Source organism: Panthera uncia (genome assembly GCF_023721935.1).
Source record: "Panthera uncia isolate 11264 chromosome A3 unlocalized genomic scaffold, Puncia_PCG_1.0 HiC_scaffold_12, whole genome shotgun sequence".
In the NCBI taxonomy this organism is placed as follows: domain Eukaryota; kingdom Metazoa; phylum Chordata; class Mammalia; order Carnivora; family Felidae; genus Panthera; species Panthera uncia.
In genome coordinates this window covers 6,362,599-6,380,534 of record NW_026057579.1, presented here as the reverse complement: position 1 = coordinate 6,380,534, position 17,936 = coordinate 6,362,599, and the positions used below count along the sequence as shown (strand labels likewise).

At 40.7% G+C, this 17,936-nt stretch overlaps 1 long non-coding RNA gene across 1 annotated transcript in view; it reads left to right on the top strand.

The window, feature by feature from the left end:
* Nucleotides 1-13,444, top strand: part of LOC125937504 (uncharacterized) — a 58,797-nt gene extending 45,353 nt beyond the window's left edge. The window contains exons 4-6 of the long non-coding RNA XR_007462404.1: nt 7,867-7,993; nt 8,512-8,642; nt 12,229-13,444. This is a non-coding gene — a long non-coding RNA (uncharacterized LOC125937504). The remainder of the gene's footprint in view (nt 1-7,866; nt 7,994-8,511; nt 8,643-12,228) is intronic.
* The last annotated feature ends 4,492 nt before the right edge of the window (nt 13,445-17,936 follow it).

The following is a 17,936-nucleotide window of genomic DNA, read 5'->3' as shown; positions in this document are numbered from 1 at the left end:
TTAAAATAAACAAACATGTTTGTGTTATGCCCTGTTACGGAACAGTACGTATCCAATTAGGTAGTGCAAACCTCATGCAAATAATCTTTTCTTTTTCCGATTCCTGCAGCATATGAGTCTTTCACAACAGACCTGGCCAACCCAAATTCCTAACATGCTGAGGTTCAGAAAGTCTGGTCAAAAGCTTGCTAGTAAAAAATGAAACCCTGCCTCCTGTGTCCTCCATCCCTGCCCCCATCCCCACCCTCAAGCTACTTTAGCTTTTAGATATGTGTATACGAAATGCCTTTTTCCTTAAAGATATGGGTAAGATATTTCTTTTGGTGCATGTCCAGACAATCTGGCAAACCCATGGAAGCATATTAAAAAAATACAGACAAGGAACAATAAATAAAATTAGGACAGACTATGGGCCTACTCTCTTTAGAAATCAGTATATCTTTTTAAATGGAAGACTTCCTAAAACTGAATAGGTTTTTAAATTTTTTGCTTTGTTAAGGAAAAAGTATGTATACATACACTTGTAATTTAATATTCTAGAAAGTTCCTGTTTTAATGATAAGAGTTTAAGTTTTCATTTCAGAAGTTATCACTCATTCTAACATACTAAAACCTGCATTTTCCTTTCCTAAATAAACTTCTATCTCTGGATTCTGTCCTTATAGAAAGAAAGTAGTTAAGGCCAGATTTCTACCCATCCGAATGCTTAAGTTTTGACTCAAGGAGCTTCCTGTTCTGTTCCAGCTGTGACATGTTGAGTGTCAACCTGACAATTGCGGACAACTTGCTATACTCTTTGAGCCTTGGCTGTGGCTCTGGCTCATACCATTTTAGGAAATAGGGTGGAAGATAGAGAATGGGGGGAGCTCTAATGGGAACAGGAAATAGGGGCTTCTCAGGGACTCCTTTCTACCCCTTTACTCTTCACATCAGTCAAGAGGACAGGATGTCTCTATCACCCATGCCTAATCCAACTCCTTCCACAGGGAGGTACTTGAGTCTTGGGATGGGTCCATGGACTCATCTTACCCTTAATTACAATGCATAAAGCTGGAGATTAGATACAAAGAACTATATCCTGGCAGAATTGCTAGGACCAAAGGTAGAAGTTTATTGGAAAAGAAGTGATCCATTTTTCATTAAAAATACCAACCACACATAAAAAGATCAATCAGTCACCATGCCCTCCCACACCGGTATCATCTAGTGGAAACTGCCCTAGCCCCTAGTCCCTGCTAAAAAAAAAAAAAAAAAAAAAAAAAAAAGGTAGGCCTAGCAGTCATGTTTTATACATGTGATCCAGCAGTCTGTTCTCATGGCTGATTGGACAAGAAGTGGGCACCTGATTCAAGGACAGTCAATCCATAGATTGGCTAGATTTCCTTGACCTGTAACTGGTATGAAAAGAGACACTGGGTTGGGACGCTAGGGTGGTTAGGTTGGTCGAACATCCAGACTCTTGATTTTGGCTCAGGTCATGATCTTATAGGTCATGAGTTCAAGCCCCACATCAGGCTCTGCACTGACAGTGTGGAGTCTGCTTGGGTTTCTCTCTCTCTCTCTCTCTCTCTCTCTCTCTCTCTCCCACGCTCTCCACCCCTCCCCGGCTGTCTCTGTCTCCAAATAAATAAATAAACTTTAAAAAAAGAGAGAGCAAGAGATGCTGGGAGAATCAGAGTCCCTTTCTCAGAGAGGTGGCATGAAAGCAAAGACGGATATTACCAGTTAGTTAGAAAGGAGTATGGTTGAACTATATTTCTAGTTATTAAATGCTGTGAACACTTATATTCTATGGGTGAAGTCTGTACTGCCACTTGAAATTGAGCACTAGCTTTTACCACTAGTTTCTCTGAAGCCAGCCCATCATGGTTCCTGATCTTGGGTTTCTGAAAACTCCCATTATCTTATCATGTATTTTTCTTAACATTCTTATACTTGAGCTAACTGGAATGAGTGCCTGATACTTGTAGCCAAAAAAAACTAAACTAAAGCATTATCAAAAAGGCAGGCAAAAAGAGAGCCAAAATAAAGGGGATGAGGAATCAGGAAAAGTTTAAACCAGAAGCAACAGGAGTATAAGGCTCTTGAGGTTGCAAATAATATTAACTGCAACTAACTCAAGTTGATTAAAGATGAAGAAGAAAAAAAGAATTCATGTATTCATGTGAAGGACGCTTAAGTAGTTCAAGGGCAGCCAGAATTTTTAAAAACTAGTGTCAGTTCCTCAAAGTGTTAATCCATAGGGCTGTTACCATATGACCCAGCAATTCCCCTCCTATGGAAAGGTATGTGCACACAAAAATTTGTACACCAATGTTTATAGCAGCATTATTCATCATAGGCAAAAAGTGGGAAGAAGCTTAAATACCCGCCAAATGATGAGTGGATAAATAAATTGATACATCCATGCAATGGAATGTTATTTAGTCGTAAAAAAAACAATGACGTTTGATACGTACAACATGGCTGAACCCTGAATAAGTGAAAGAAGCTAGACACAAAAGGTCACATACTGTATGATTCCATTTATAGTAAAAGGCTAGAATAGGCAAATCCATAGACTGGAAGTAGTATAGTGGTTGCTAGGGGCTGGGCAGAGTGGGGAATGCTAATGGGCCTGGAGTTTCTTTTTTTTTTTTCTTTTTTTAAAAAAAATTTTTTTTATTTGACGTTTATTTATTTTTGAGACATAGAGAGACAGAGCATGAATGGGGGAGGGTCAGAGAGAGAGGGAGACACAGAATCTGAAACAGGCTCCAAGCTGTCAGCACAGAGCCCGATGCGGGGCTCGAACTCACGGACTGTGAGATCATGACCTGAGCCGAAGTCAGTCGCCCAACCGACTGAGCCACCCAGGCGCCCCTCTTTTTTTTTTTTTTTTAAGATTTTATTTTATTTTTATTTTTTTAATTAAAAAAATTTTAATGTTTATTCATTTTTGAGAGAGAGAGAGAGAGAGACAGACAGAGCACAAGTGGGGGAGGGAGAGGCAGGGAGAGAGACACAGAATCCGAAGCAGGCTCCAGGCTCTGAGCTGTCAGCACAGAGCCTAACGTGGGGCTTGAACCCATGAACCACAAGATCATGACCTGAGCTGAAGTCGAACGCTCAACCAACTCAGCCACCCAGGTGCCCCAAGATTTTGTTTTTAAATAATCTCTGTACCCAGCGTGGGGTTCAAACCCATGACCCCGAGATCAAGAGTTGCATGCTCCACCAAATGACCAAGTCAGGCATGCCTAAAGTTTCTTTTGTAAGGGATAAAAAAGCTCTGGAATTAGATAGTGATGATGGTTGCAGTACTCTGAGTATACTAAAAGCCACCCAATTGTATAATTTAAAAAGCTTAATTTTATGAGTTGTGAATTCTATCTTAATAAAACTATTAGTACAAAGATTATATATATACAAAAACAGAATAAAGTGAAACAAAAAAAGGAGTGTCACAAGGTAGAAAGCCAGAAACCCATATAATTCCCTCTGTCTCTCTTTCTCTCTCTCCCCCTCACTGTCATCTTCTTCCCTGTGGACATTTGCTTCGTTCTTGTCTCTCTACAAATCAGCTTTCTTAGCTTTTTCATGCATATAGCAGACAGACTATGAATTCTGTAGTTCAAAACTTGTATGTCATGACAGAGACTAACTCGATGATCACCTAGGTTTTCTTTCTGGGCATACAACTGGACTACATTTCCCAGTATTCTTTGCACTTAGATGGGATCATGTGATGAGTTATGGCCTTTGGAATGGGGGCAGAAGTGAGTTTTCCAGGCCTGACCAACTAAAAAACCCTACTCTATACCCCCCTCCCTCTTCCTGTGACTAAAGCCTTAGAGAATAGATGAGCCACTAGATGGAAGGAGCCTATGTGCTTGATAAAATTTGTGGAGCATGCCATTTCCCCATCTCCATCTACCTACATTGAAACTGTGATATTGAAGAGAAACAAACTAATGCTCCTGAAATTTGGAGACTGTTTGTCATAGCAGTTAACTTATTCTGACTATATATGTCCTCTGCATAAGAGACTATCCCAGATTGACTGGCTGACTCTCAATTCCAATTTCAAACCTGTAGGTAAGAAAAGAGTGTTGGTAGTCTCCTACGAGTTCAGTCAACTGAGCATGTCTACCACAATGGCCAAGTAGGAGGGGTCAGTGTGAACTATGGAGATGAAGTTGCAATGCCTACAGTGGCTTTTTGTTTCTGTCCCCAACACATGCATAGATACACATATGGAGATGGATATTGATACGGAAATAAATGATACAGATACATTCTAGTTCCGAATTCTAAAAGTAAAGTTCCTTTCAGACAATTTGGGGGGGGAAAAAATCAAGTCACCATCTTCTTTCTTCCTTTACTTTTCATGTCTTCCCTTCCCCCAGCGCTGTGAGGTAATACAATATAGTAGGTGAAAGTGGCCAAATCTCTAGAATGAGCCTCCCTAACTATAGTCTTGCTTCACCACTTTCTGGCTCTGGGATTTGGGGCAAATTTTTTAACTGCTCTCTGTCTTAATTTCTCCATCCACGTGGGGATATTACCGATGGCACTTGCCATAGAGGAGTCTCAGGAAGATTAAAGAGTTCATATATGCTTAGTGCTTGGGGTGGTACCTGACACATAGTGAGAACTTGTTTACTGTTCATTGGTTATTATGCATCTTAAACTGCATTCTAGATTTCTAAAATTTTTTCTTAAATGTGCTAAGGATGGAAGATGGACTTTGTCTTTAGTGACAACTGTTTTTATGTTCTTATGGTTCCAAAAGAAGTGGCAACTGGTTGTTCCCAGTGGAGTAATGCAAATGCAGATGTTTTAGATGGAGATGCTGAGGCTTCTGTTTAATAACACAGAGTCACTTTTTATTGGGAGCAGGTAGACCTCTGTCCAGATTATTGCAATATCTCGTTTCCTCTGTTGATGGTCAGAAATAAGAAGTTGGGGCCCCAGGACTTGGGTCAAGAGTACCAGATGAGAGCCCCATCCAGGAGGGTGGGGCACGTTCCAATGCCACAGTGGCAGGCTGAGAGCTAAAGGGAGGGACTGCTCAGAGGGAGCCCCTGGAAAGGGCTGTGCAGGGAAACTTTAGAAGCAATGATACCTGATATCCACCTTTAAGTTTTATTTTTCTGCACCGTAATTCCCTTATGTAATCCTCAAGACTTCACAAAGTTTGTTGAAATTGCAGCCTTATGTTAGCTGTGTCTTGGGAAATAGAAAGATTTTCCCATTTCATGGTAAGGTAGATTAGAGCGTGACAGCCAGCTGGAAAAGCCATTATGAGATATCCAGGGGTGATTGGAGAGCAGGTGACCAGTGGAAACCCATATAGATTGTGGAATATGTAAACGCTTGCTGGAGGTTCTCAGAAATACCTGGAGAGAGGATTGGACTTCCTGCAGTCCTAGAAGATGGAGAGTAGAATTATGATATGTGAAAAGAAGGTAAACTAGTAAAATTGGGAAATCTGGAGAATCTCTGTCTATCTCTCTGTCTCTCTCTTTGTGTGTGTATATATATATATACAATAAATGTGTGTTGTGTGTATACAATATGTATCTACATTGGGTTTATAGTGTATACTTTTCCCACTTCGTATCATGAATCTTTCTTAGTATCCCTAAATATTATTCAAGTACATAATAAGAATATAACAAGTAATGGCCTCTTAGTACCCTATGGTGTGATTATGCTGTGATTTATTTAACTAATTCCAATTATTGGACTTCTTTTTGTTTTTCACTTTTGTAAATAATACTGCAGCAAACATTCTTATGTAGTCTTTTTTGCACATTAAAAGATTATTTCTCAGGTAAGTTCTCAGAACTGTATTTTCTGTGGCAAATGGTACAAACAGTTTTAGGTTTTTAATAGAAACTGACAAATTGCCCACTGGAAAGATCATACCCAGAAGGACTCCATAACCACCATGCCCCCATAGTTCCAGAATTATATGAATGTCCATTTCACTACATGTTTGTAGAGTAACTTGCACATTTGGGGGTTTAGCTGTGCTCATTTAAAGATGGTGAACATGACAAACACAAGAAGGCATTTGCTTGTTACCAAGGCATTTCACCAAGAAAATATGTCTCAATGTCCATGTCAAAAGAATTGTCTTTCTTTACCTTCATGATAGTCTTTCTTTAGCAGGGTTGGCTGAGGAAACATCAATATTCCCTACAGAGAGAACTCACTAGCTTCCCTTAAAGGGAACTTCTTAATTCTCTCCTTTATACTTTGAAGGCAATGTGAAATAATCCATCTTCTGGTGGCATGATTGAGGGAAAATCTTGTCTCCAATTCTCTCAAGTTTACCCCTATAGGTGGCTCTAGGTAAATGCCTACTTGGTCTTACATAATATACTCATAGTGACCAAGACTTTAAATATCATTGTGGGGAATATTGATGGGAAAATGTGACTGGGCTTGGAGATCACTTATAGGACCAGATTGCCATATCTAATGTTGTCCATGAGAACATGAAGAGTTTCAGGAAGGATTTGATGTCATTGCTTTAAGAGAAACATTACAAATGATGTGTTCCCACCAGCTCTCTCCTGTCTCTTCCTTAAGTGCACCCCTCAATTCAAGGGTCACTATGAGCAGCTAAAGGTTCCTAGCACCCCAGGTGGGCAGGAATGTGTAGAGAGCAGTCCACTAGGAAACATCTACCCTGTTGCTGACCCTGCTCCCAAATAAGGAAGTGTAGATCAAGGAAGACATCTATGCAAGCTGTTCAATTTCTCTGACTTCCTCAATTCATGGGAAGTAGTTCTTTGGAAGTAACTAGAACTCTTGTTCTGCACTTTAAACACTTGACATTACAATTCCTCCACTGAGCAGATATGAAAACTAAGCAAGAAGTTTAGTTGTATCTCCTGAATTGGTTTTTTTTTTTATGTTTTATTTTATTTTTGAGAAAAAGAGTACTCAAGCAGCGTAGGGACAAAGAGAGAGAGAGGGCAGAGAGAGAATCCCAAGCAGGTTCCACACCGACAGTGCAGAGCCTGATTCAGGGCTTGAACTCACTAACAGTGAGATCATGACCTGAGCCAAAGTTGGACATTTCATTGAGCCACCCAGGTGCCCCTGTGTCTCCTGAATTATAATTAAATCATAAAAGAACCTGGGCTAGTGCTGGACATTTCCTTTTATTTGTTTTTAACAACACTGCTGCTGACTGCCAAAGTAATCACGTGCGTTATAGAGATAGAAAAAAGTACAAAGAATAAAATAAAAATCACTCATAATCCCAGAACTCAGAGAGTAACAGTTAACATTCTTTTTTTTTTAATGTTTATTTATTTATTTTCTTAAATGTTTTTTAATTTATTTTTGAGACAGAGAGAGACAGAGCATGAGCAGGGGAGGGGCAGAGAGAGAGCGAGACACAGAATCTGAGGCAGGCTCCAGGCTCTGAGCTGTCAGCACAGAGCCCGATGCGGGGCTCGAACTCACAAACCGCGAGATCATGACCTGAGCCGAAGTCGGACGCTCAACCGACTGAGCCATCCAGGTGCCCCTATTTATTTATTTTTGAGAGAGAGAGAGTAAGGGTGCACCCATGAGCAGAGGAAGGGCAGTGAGAGAGAGAATCCCAAGAAGTCTCTGTGCTGTCAGTGCAGAGCCCAAAGTGGAACTTGATCCCCTGAACCGTGAGATCATGACCTGAGCTGAAATCAAGAGTTGAACACTTAACTGACTGAGCGATTCAGGTGCCCCACCACTGTTAACATTCTTGTAGATATTTTTTCAACCTTTTGTCCATACATCTATATACATATAATCATCTCTTTTATGATCCTGAGATCATACAGTATTAGTATTATTTTGTAATCTCGTCTTTTCTCGTTGTAGGTTGTTTTTGATTTTGCAGCATTCAAAAATAAAATTGTGAGGAGACTTCTTGGTAGATACCTCCTGGTACATAGCTCTGATTATTTCCTTTGGACTAATACTTCAAAGGGAAGTTGCTGAGTTAAAGGTAATCACATTTTAGGGCTTTTGATAAATGCTACTACATGCTTTCCAAAACTGTTGACAATTTTACACAACTACTAACAGTATATAAGACTACCTGTTTACCTGCCTCTTCATCTACACTAAATAGTATTAGAAAAAAAAAATTGGGGACGCCTGGGTGGCTCAGTTGGTTAAGCGTCCAACTCTTGATTTCAGCTCAGGTCACGATCTCATGGTTTGTGGGTTTGAGTCCTGCATCAGGCTCTGCACTGATAGCGTGGAGCCTGCTTGGGATTCTCTCTCTCTCTCTCTCTCTCTCTCTCTCTCTCTCTCTGTCTGCCCTTCCCCGGCTTGTGTACATGCATGCTCTCCCTCTCTCTCTCAAAATAAATAAATAAACTTAAAAAAAACTTTTTTCCCAATTTTATTTCTGCCAAATGGTATCCCTTTCATTTGTACTTGTCAAATGTTCTTGTTCTTATATAGAATTATTGGTGATTTGTATTCCTTTGTCTGTGCAATGTTTGCTCCTGTCCTTAGCTGTGCCTACATTTCTTGAACCGCAGTTAAGCCAACTTGGTGAGCCTGGTTCTGTGCAAAATCCTGGATGACTGAGACTGGCAATTGCTCCACACTGACGAGAAGATGCTTTTCCCATGCCCCTGGCCCTGGTAAGCTCCCCAGGGGCTCTCCCACAAGAACAGCTTCTTGCTTTGGTGTGAGCGTGGCCCATCTTATGCCATGGATTGTGTGCTGGGCGGACATTGATGATGACCATCATTGGCCTATGCAACTGGAAATGCTCTGCTCTTACAGACCATTCACACCTTGATCAAGCACCCAGTGAGGCAAAGCCAAGCTTTAGACTAGGAGGAGAATGAAGAAAGATACAAAAAGCTTCTTGACCACTTACACAGAGGCACACATACGTGCACACACATGCATTCTGTTTGCATGTACATGCACATAAAATTGTCAAGAATAGAAACTAAAGGGAATGACATGATCAAAAGCAAATTATTCATATTATATTTCTTCCTGTCTTTCTCTAAAAATAATTTCTGACTGCCTAAAGACAAATTAGTGCAGTAATACCCATCTGTTTACTCCTCTGATGGACCTATAATAGGCACTCAAAGACCGCCTCCCTTAAGTCTGTAGGGAAAAAGGAAACTGCTTCTCAAATGCATTGGAAAACCTTGAAGTACTTTAGTTATACCCATGAAGGACCATAATCTAGGGGCGGGAAACCTCCAGGTCTTTAATCTTCTTATTATAGTCCAAGTGTTTCATTGTATTTAAGAACCACTTAGACTTCTTACACTTCTAGTTACAATGTATTTTTTTCAATTTTTTTTTTTTATTTTTTATGATTTTATTTTTGGGATGTGCCTGGGGTGGCTCAGTCAGTTGAGCGTCTGACTCTTGATTTCAGCTCAGGTCATGATCACAGGGTCGTGAGATTGAGCCCCACAGCAGGCTCCACTCTGAGTGTGGAGCCTGCTTGGGATTCTCTCTCTCTCCCTCTGTCTCTCTCCCCTACTTGCTAGTGCTCTCTCTCTCTCTCAAAAAAAAAAAAAAGATTTTATTTTTTTAAGGTAATCTGTACACCCAGCATGGGGCTTGAACTTACAACCCCGAGATCAAGAGTTGCAGGCTCCACCGACTGAGCCAGCCAGGCACCCCTACAATTTATTTTTAAAGTACCCGTTCTTTACTCATAGACTTCTGACATTTGGAGAGAGAATAATTTAAAATAAAAATTAAAAATAAAAGATTTATTTTATTTTAAATCACAGTTTTAAATCAGAGGCCTTTTTACCTTTATGCTTTTATAAGATTTGTTTACAACGTTTTGATATTTTACTTGGTCATTTGGTCCTGGGTTTAAATTTTGGGGTATTAAAGAGTAGTGAATATGTAAAAATATGCAATTGCGGTCTCATCTGATGGTATACCTGAAATTAAGTTTCTAGTTACTCAGACTTAGTTAGGTTTTTTTTTTTTTAATGTTTATTTATTTTTGAGAGAGACAGACACAGAATGCGAGTGGGATGGGGTGGGGGGGGGGGTGGGCACAGAATCTGAAGCAGGCTCCGGGCTCTGAGCTGTCAGCACAGAGCCCAACGTGGGGCTGGAACTCAACAAATGGTGAGATCATGACCCGAACCGAAGTCAGATGCTCAACCGACTGAGCCACCCAGGCGCCCCCAGACTTAGTTTTATCAGGTCATTGTAACAGCTTATTGAGGTTCTACTGTGGTATGGGAATAAATATGGATAAAGAATATTAGACTTACCTCAGTGGGACATAAATCAGTCAAAGAAATAGTGTTTTCTGAGGACAATAGTAAATTAATGTGGATGAGAAATTGTTTTGTAAGGAATGGTAAGTATATCAGCTTATCATACAAAGAGACTGAGTAGTGGAGTACTGGGGATAGTGGTGTGGGGTGGGGAAGGAGCAGGTAACTAGTGGAGAGTCTAGGAAATCAGGTTCTCCGGCTGAAGGAGGAAGGGGGAGGGAGGACTTGATAACCCTGGCTTGCAAGCAAACTCAGGTACCCGCAATTCTACAAATGGGCCCCTTTGCCATTCTTCAGTTCAAGTTAATTTTCTGCTTTTGCTCTTCTTTTTCACCGAACAAATATTTATTGAGCACTTGCCACAGTACCTTTCTAGAAACTGGGACTAACAGTGGTGAAGAAGACAGACAAAATCCTGCCAAACTTCTTTAAACGTTTCATTTATTTTTGAGAGAGAGAGAGCGCACTGGGCTGGGGCAGAAAGAGGGGAGGACAGTTGATCCAAAGTGGGCTCTGCGCTGACAGCAGAGAGCCCGATGCAGGGTTTGAACTCATGAACCTTGAGATCATGACCTGAGCCAAAGTCGGATGCTCAACGGATGAAGCCCCTGCAGGTACCCCAAACTTCTTTAAACTATAGCCTCTGTTTTCTCCTTCTGCTTTCACACTACCCTCTCAGTCTTCACTTCACCCCCCTACAACCTGGCATCTTTTCCCACCATCATGATGAAACAGCTCTCTAAAGACCAGTGACCTTCTAATCACTATAACCAATGACCCTTTCTCAGTTCTCATCTTCCTTGGACTCTGTAGTATTTAGTACCGCCTGATTCCCATCATTTTTTTAAGCCTTGGCTCCTTTGGGTTCTGTGATATGGCACTATTTTTAATTTGTTTCCTACAACTGTTACTGTTTTTTTCTCAGATTCCTTCTCTTGCCTCCTAAGTAAATTTTGGTGGTCCCTCAATCCTACACTCTGCTTATTTCATTTTCTCTCTCTCTCAGATATTTTCCCTTGATGATTCCTCATGGCTTATATCTCTGGCTCTCTTTAGAAATATCCTGAATCTATATTCCCAGACCCAGCCATCTCCTTAACCCTAACCCCACATTTTGAGCCGTGTGCTGGAGGCATCCATCTGGGGGTGTGGGCATGATGCTAGCACAGTATGTTTAAAAGTAAAGGCAATGTTTGTACCACTCAGGGTTCTCAACTGCAAACAACAGAAACCCACTTTGGCTAAGTCACACAGAAAATGAATTCACCGGGAGGATATCAGGTGGCTCACTGGGCCAACAGGGAAGCCAGAGGACCAAGCATGGAAAACGGGCAGGAACCCAGGCAGTCTAGGGCACAGAGAGCACCACCAAATTCACCCCACAGGAGGAGTCTGTTGAGGACGCTACCTTGGAGCTGGCTGTCCCCCCCATTTCCCCTGCCTCCCCCACGATCAGGGCTGGACTTCGATTTCTCAACCTGACTTTCAGTGTGGTGCCTAACTGCTAGTTTTTGTATTATTCCCCCCAATTTAAAAAGCTGAGCTTGGGCTTCTAGTTGGTCTAAGTCATGCCAAAAATGACCTCTAATTCTCTTCAGCCTCCCATAAAAGGAAAGGGATTCTGACGCAGGCCAAGAAAAAAATGCAATTAACAATCATTTTTTATTTTTTAGAATCACTTCATTTCTTTAAGTTGCCACTTGCATTTAATGCTGACATCATTCTATCCATCACTAGGAACTGCACCTTAGTAATCTCCTTTACTCCACCTCTCCCTCAGCTTCCGAGGCAGTCATCCAGGTCTGTGAGGGTTTTGTTTATTGTGCATTCATTTGTTGTTTTCCTTCACACTCTTTTCTTCTTGGACCTTTCTGCAGCTACCTCTCCACTGCAACAGCCTCCTAATTGCATGCCCCACTTTCAATGCCTCCTCCAATTTATCCACCCACAGGTTAATTTTTCTGTGACAACACTTTGATCATATCGCTTGCTGCTAAAACTACATTGTTGATAGATGTCTCAGCCTGGCATCCAAGGATCTTCACAACAAGAATCCCAAGGAGACCACGAGGCAACTGGGGTGGTGAAAATGCTTGACCTTCAGATGCAGATTGACATGGGTTCAAACCCTGATTTTCCCATATTCTAATTGTATACTCCTGAGGCTCCTTTTTTTGGTCTGAAAAGTGAGGGTAATAAAACATATCTCCTAGGGCATTCAAAAGCTCTTTGAAAGTCAGAATGGTGTTGTTAATAATTTGCATCTAGGTTGCAACATCAACTCACAGATGCTTATGCTGGGCAATATTCAATTACAGACCTGTCTGATTCAAAACCTTAAGTCAGTTGCCATCAATGTGGTTTTAATGCAGGCAGGTTGGGATCAGTATTCTACATGTTTTGGGGGCTGGCAATCTAACCCTCATTTATAGCATTGTTCCTGATTTCAAACAGCTGACTTACAAATGACCTTTTGGAAATATTTTACTTGCAAGTAGAGAACTTCCTGTGTTATTAATTTTGAGAGTTGAATTTCCCCGATTGGCTGCTTTCCACTATAACATTGCTCTTTTAAAGTATTTCCCTGCAGAATTTCAATTTTGTGAGAGGCTGCTATGAATTCCTTGTGGGGGGAAAAGTGTTCAGTTTTGGTGGACAGATGAAAATTATTGGTTGTCATGTCTAAGGTTTGCCCAACATCCGAGAAATGTGGTGAAGCCCTAGCACACAGAAATTTTGAAGCTGGTTCTACAATCTCAAAAAGTTTTAAGCCCCACTTCATGGTGTAAATGCTCGGTTGGCACCAGGAAAATTTAACTCCACAGCCCAGGCTGGGTCTCTTCTCTCTGCCAGTTGTGAATGGCACCATCAGAGCAATTAACATTAACGTGTGTCCACATCCATTCCCTCACTCTTGTATCCACACAGCAAACCCCCTCAGTGAGGCAAGTTTGGCGATCCCCGCAGGATAGATTTCATTCACATAAGCTCTTGCCAAGAATTTACAGGACTGCTAATTGCTTGATTCTTTTCTGAGGTCAGTAAGTCTGGAAAGTCTTAGGTGAAAGATAGCAATCATGCCAAGATTAGTAAAACAGTTATTTAATAAGCATGATATTTTAAACCAGTCTCTGCAGATACAGTTTGCGGGTGAATGTGTGAATTAATATGCGCTGCAACATATTTTCTTTTTGTTTTTGCATCTTTAATGATTTGTAAAAAGGAGCGCATTTAGGATATTATTAAAATCATATAGAAGTCAAATCCCTTGTATCTCTCTCTACCTTTGCCTTCCCCCACCCAATGTTATTTCCTAGAGGCAATTACTGTTTAACAATTTGGGGTATCTCCTCCAACACTCTTTGTTTTTTTCCCTTGCAATAATCTTAAAGTTATCCCTGGGCATGCTTTATGGTTAGAACCCGAACAACACTGCCATTTAGCCTCTTACAGATTTTGGAGCTCTTTCACACACTGCTTATGTTAAACATAGAAGCTCGCTCTTTTTTCCAAAAGGAAAACTTTTAAGTTTTTTTTTTTCCTCTATAATACTTATGTTCATGTGGGCAATCTATACAATTCCTTGACTATTGGGTTTAGTCTTTAAAATGACATTAGGACAACAAGGGGCACCTGGGTGGCTCAGTTGGTTAAATGCTCGGCTCTTGATTTCAGCTCAGGCTGTGATCTTGCGGTTTGCAGGATCGAGCACTGACAGTGCAGAGCCTGCTTGGGATTCTCTCTCTTCCTCTGTCTCTGCCCCCCCCCCCCCGCCCCCCGCTTGTGCTCTGTCTCCCCCTCTCTCTCTCTCAAAATAAATAAACAGGAAAAAAAAATTTTAATAATAAAATAGGGGTGCCGGGGTGGCTCAGCCATTTAAGCTTCCAGCTTTGGCTCAGGTCATGATCTCATGGTTCATGGCTTCAAGCCCCCCTGTTGGGGGTGCTGACAGCTCAGAGCCTGGAGCCTGCTTCAGATTCTGTGTCTCCTTCTCTCTCTGTCCCCAGCTTGTGCGCTCTCTCTCAAAAATAAACAAACATTAAAAAAATAAAATAAAATAGAAATAATAAAATAAAATAACATTAAGACAATGAAATAAATGGAGTGGAAAACCCAACATACTTTTAAAAACTAAAAACAACACAAAAAACACTTCATTATTCTTGACTGACACTTTTTTTCCCCTAAAGGTTGTTTTACTGTAAAACAATAAAGAAAACACTGACATGAAATCATTTAAGTACCTGATCGTGTCCAACCATTAAAAGGATGTCTTTTTGCCTTGGCCTCAACCAACTGGGAAATAATATTGCAAGAATTCGGGCGTAGGAGGCGTATTCTGGGCTGGGGCTTTTGGCCACTTAAGGAATCAAGTAGAACCTTCCTCTTCCTGGGAATGTCCCACTTTTGAACAAGAACAGATAGGTAAAAACAGCAACATTTAAACTGCTCAGTTTTAAATGTTATTACTTTGTAAAAATATTTTTTCCCTCCCTTCCTTTTCTCCATTTGGTATCAGAAAAAGTTTTATAAACATCATGAAACTGATTTGGCTGTAAATGGAGTTAAGGTACCAAAACAAAGTGGAGCGAAAAACCCAAGGCACAAACAGAAAACCCTATGTAAACCCTCAAGTGTGGTCTTAGGGGTTTACAGTCACAGGAACAGTCAACTCAACCCCCGTGCAATGCGACTCCTTGGAGAGCTGTTGGATCCACACCAACGACACAGGGGACCGCAAACAATGTATTCTTAGACTGACACTGAGAAAACAAAAGTCAAGAAGCCAAGAGAGTTTATAGTTACCTTTCAAGGTCATCTGGCTAATTAGAACAAAACAAACAAATCAGTATGTAAATCTTTCATTTTTCTTCAAATCTTTGACAATAGGTGTTGTATGTCTTTAAAAGTATTGTGAAACTGCTTCAGCCATAAACTCTTTTTGACATAGAGGGGAAGGTAACTATGCAGAGTCAAGCTTCTATGTACGAAGAGAATGTTTTAAATTTGTATTATTTGATATAGCTATAGTTGGCCTTTTGCAATAATTGGCCTCCTGAAAAATGGCATATATTTTACATTTGCCTGAATTAAATAGCACTTGAGGGGCTGAAAGTGAGGGGGAGGGGAGTTCTGTACTGAAAATAATCTAAAGGGGCACCTGGGTGGCTCAGGCGGTTAAGCATCCAACTTCGGCTTAGGTCATGATCTCACGGTTCATGAGTCTGAGCCCCATATCGGGCTCTCTGCTGTCAGTAGGGAGCCCACTTAAGATCCTCTGTCCCCCTCTTTCTGTCCCTCCCCCACTCTCTCTTTGTGTGTGTGTGTGTGTGTGTGTGTGTGTCTCAAAAATAAATACGTTTAAAAAAAGAAAATAATCTGAAGATAAATCCTTTGAAGAATCTAAATGCCTATCCAGTAATTGGTAATTATATAGTATATTTGGGTTGTTATGTGTGTTTGATGATAATGTCCAGCTAAATTTTCATTTTGAAGGATTTATGTTCAATCTTCCATTTTATTATGGCAGAGTTTGTCAGATCTAATTTGATAAATATAAAACAGAAAAATTAATACTGGCTGCTTTAAAACAGTTGGGCATTGGTTGTTGAAATAATGTATTCCGATTGACTAGTTTTCAGAGTTCTTCTATGTTTGTCCAATATTAATAAATATTTATTGACCAGCTTCTCTGTAATAGGCCCTGAGTATAACAGTTTAAGCAAAAACAGACACAACACAAGCCCACTTATAATAATAACAGCAGCTAATACCATGTACTTACAACATAGTGGGCCCTGTGCTAAGCGCTTTACATGTATTATATAATTGTATCTTCTCAATTACTCTAAGAATTAGAAATGGTATCATCTTCATTTCACAGATGAAAAAACTGAGGCACAGAGAGAATGTTGCATACCTATCAAGTGGTAGCATTGGGATTTTAGTCTAAGTAGTATGATTCCAGAATCTGTACTCATCACCATGGGGATGCACTACCTCTCCTATATTCTAAAAGCTCTCCTGGGGCGCCTGGGTGGCTCATTCGGTTAAGCGTCCGACTTTGGCTCAGGTCATAATCTCGCGGTTTGTGGGTTTGAGCCCCGCATCGGGCTCTGTGCTGACACCTCGGAGCTGGAGCCTGCTTTGGATTCTGTGTCTCCTTCTCTCTCTGTCCCTCCCCCACTTGTGCTCTGTCTCTCTCTATCAAAAATAAATAAACGTAAAAAAAATTAAAAACTCTCCCTGTGCTATATAATATAATGGGTGAGGCATTTATTGAATAATCATGGAAGTAAATGAAAAAGTATAACTCTGATAAGAGCTATGAAGATAAGTATGGCAGGAACTCTTTGGCTAGCTGTCACCAGAATGTTTCTCTTTTCCTTCTGCTTACAAAGTTAGGCTGTACTTCCCAGCCTCCCTTGCAGTTAAGTGTGCTCATGCACCTAAGATGTGGCCCGTGGAATGTGGGTAAAAGTGACAGACATACTTCCAGGGCTTCCAAGCTTCCTGATTGATCCTCTATGTTGTTCCACTACTACTCCCATTCACTAGCTGGAAAAAGTACAGTCCAAGATAGAAGCCTGGGTCCTTGAGTGACTTCATGGAGCAGAGTCCCCCCATGGTCTGCATTGGATAGTGATAAGAGTGAAAACATTTGATTATATTAAGCTAACAGAAATTTGGGGATTGTTTGTAATAGCAGTTAGCTTATCTTGACTCACACAGAAAAAGAAACCTTGAAGTTGAATGATACAGAAGGAAAAAAAAAATAACTCAAACATGTGACCTTGAATTCATAATTAGCTTGGAGATGGTGTGTAAACAACAACTGGAGGTAGAATTACCTGACAACTTTGTTATGTCATGGCAAAAAATTTGCTACAACTGTTGCCTGTGCAGCTCAGAAGGTAGCACACTACTTGCCTAGTAAGCCTATAGCTCTAGAGGAAGTTTTTTGGAAAGAGCTAGAGTAGTAATGTGTGTTGGCTACTATTTGCTATCGTTAGTGAAGTATGACAAGAAAGAGAAAAACTCAAGCAAGAATTGGCTGATTTGGAAATGGAAATAAAAGAGACTTAGAGAAGTTCAGAAATTTGGAAGCTAGAAGATTAGAAAGCTGACTACTTCTAGATACCCAGATAAGAAACAAAATGTTAAAAACCTTTCAGCAGCAAAGGTCCATTTAGATCCAGTCTACAGCAATGGTTTGATTAAGAGTGTGGTCTTCTCCAGTGCCTGGGTGGCTCAGTCTGTTAAGCGTCTGACTTTGGCTCAGGTCATGATCTCATGGTTTGTGGGTTCGAGCCCCATGTCAGGCTCTGTGCTGACAGCTCAGAGCCCGGAGTTTGCTTTGGATTCTGTGTCTCCCTCTCTCTCTGTCCCTTCCCTGCCCGTGCTCTGTCTCTGTTTCTCTCCCTCTCTCAAAAATAAATAAGCATTAAAAAAAAAAAAAAAAAAGAGTGTGGTCTTCTCATCCAAGTCTAATGGCTTGAATTAGCCCCCACCCCCATTAAATTCAGAGAGAGAGGAACTGGTAAAGGAAAGGAAAAACATAAATCATACTTGAGAATTATGTGTAGAAAAGAAGTATGGGTGTGGTTATTGGCACATGTTGCTCACTGGAAGAAAACAGATCAGAAGCCTACCAAGTTT